Raw genomic sequence first — 2,383 nt, 5'->3', positions numbered from 1 at the left:
AGCCATCTGGTCCTGGGCTTTTGTTTGTTGGAGGATATTTAATCACAGTTTCAATTTCAGTGCTTGTGATTGGTCTGCTCATATTTTCTGTTTCTTCCTGGTTCAGTCTCAGAAGGTTGTGCTTTTCTATGAATTTGTCCATTTCTTCCAGGCTGTCTATTTTATTGGCATATAGTTGCTTGCAGAAATCTCTCATGATCCTTTGTATTTCTGCTGTGTCAGTTGTTACTTCCCCTTTTTCATTTCTAATTCTGTTGATTTGAGTCTTCTCCCTTTTTTTTCTTGATGAGTCTGGCTAATGGTTTATCAATTTTGTTTATCTTCTCAAAGAACCAGCTTTTAGTTTTATTGATCTTTGTTATTGTGTCCTTCATTTGTTTTTCACTTATTTCTGATCTGATTTTTATGATTTCTTTCCTTCTGCTAACATTGAGGGGTTTTTTGTTCTTTCTCTAATTGCTTTAGGTGTAAGGTTAGGTTGTTTATTTGAGATGTTTCTTATTTCTTGAGGTAGGATTGTATTGCTATAAACGTCCCTCTTAGAACTGCTTTTGCTGCATCCCATAGGCTTTCGGTCATCATGTCATTTGTTTCTAGGTATTTTTTTATTTCCTCTGAACCCTTCAGTGATCTCTTGTTATTTAGTAGATTATTGTCTAGCTTCCATGTGTTTGTATTTTTTAGTTTTTTTCCTGTAATTGACATCTAGTCTCATAGTGCTGTGGTTGGAAAAGATACCTGATACAATTTCAATTTTCTTAAATTTACCAAGGCTTGATTTGTGACCCAAGATATGATCTATCCTGGAGAATGTTCCACGAGCACTTGAGAAGAAAGTGTATTCTGTTGTTTTTGGATGGAATGTCCTATAAATATCAGTTAAGTCCATCTTGTTTGTGTCATTTAAAGCTTGTGTTTCCTTATTGATTTTCATTTTGGATGATCTGTCCATTGTTAAAAGTGGGATGTTAAAGTCTCCTACTATGATTGTGTTACTGTCGATTTCCCCTTTTATTGCCGTTAGCATTTGCCTTATGTATTGAAGTGCTCCTATGTTGGGTGCATAAATATTTACAATTGTTATATCTTCTTCTTGGATTGAGCCCTTAATCATCACATAGTGTCCTTCTTTATCTCTCATAATAGTCTTTATTTAAAAGTCTATTTTGTCTGATATGAGAATTGCTACTCCAGCTTTCTTTTGATTTTCATCTGCATATAATATCTTTTTCCATCCCCTCACTTTCAGTCTGTATGTGTCCCTAGGTCTGAAGTGGGCAGAGACAATACTTTGGATCAGACTATTAGGAAAGCCCAATGCCATTGAGAAGGTGCAGAAGTACAGGTGAAGTGAGGGACCAGTCATACAGCTCTCTGAAGAAAGAGCATTCCAGGGACAGGGAGCAGCACATGTAGGCCCTGAGACAGAAACACGCTTGGTGTGGTGAAGAAATGGCAAGGTGGGCCATGGGGCTGGAACAGAGGTGGTAGCCAGGAGCCCCACAGTGTACGGCCTCATAGGCAACATGAATAGCTCAGGAATCTTTCTTTACCCAGTACCTTTTCAAAGATCTCTCAACTAGCAAGTGGCAAATCTGGGGCATGACTTTGCCTCTTTCACTTCAAAATTTGGGATGGTGACACATAAAAAGTGTTTCTTAGGTAAGCAGATAAGACACTGGATGGCATTGTTAAGTACCACACTAAAGCCCATCATTTTATCAATTTCTCCTCTACAACACCAGCATCCAGCATATCTAGAACCTGTCTGGTTCCATCTCTCCTAAGAAAGCAGTCCACATTCTAAAGGCTTCCTCTATTCTTTCCTTTTGCTCAAAGTCTGCTCATGATAACACAAGGGCCAGCAGAGCGACCACAGAAGAAGATCTGGTATTTTCTGCTTTAGCTACTTGTCAAAATTTAGTTCTAATCCAAACTCTGTCACAGTTTCTAGTTGTGACACAAGACAAGCCATTTAAACTTTTGTTTTCCTCTCTCTGCAAAACAAAGATACTGATATCTATTGATATTTTCAGAGGGCACTTTATCCTAGAAAAATGAAGTAATAACTATACAGTTGTTTTGGTCTCTTCTCCAGAAAGATGATATGTCAGCAAGTATTCAGTAAGCAATTTTATGTTCCCTGCCTGTGCTGGACACCATGGAGCATACAAAGAAGTAAACTGCCCATCCCTGACCACAGAGAACTCAAAATTGTCTTCAGGAAAAGAATGTGTCTCCATAAGCAATGACTAAAACTTAAGAATCTTCAAATCAAGAGAGAGGCCACAGTGATTTTGCCAGGTCCCTTGCCCTACCCCCTAATGGAGCTGTTGTAGGAATCAGCTGACACCTGGCTGGGCTCTAGGCTTCTGTGGAGTAA

This window comes from Phocoena phocoena, chromosome 17 (assembly GCF_963924675.1).
Source record: "Phocoena phocoena chromosome 17, mPhoPho1.1, whole genome shotgun sequence".
Lineage (NCBI taxonomy): Eukaryota > Metazoa > Chordata > Mammalia > Artiodactyla > Phocoenidae > Phocoena > Phocoena phocoena.
Note: the sequence above shows the minus strand (reverse complement) of the source record.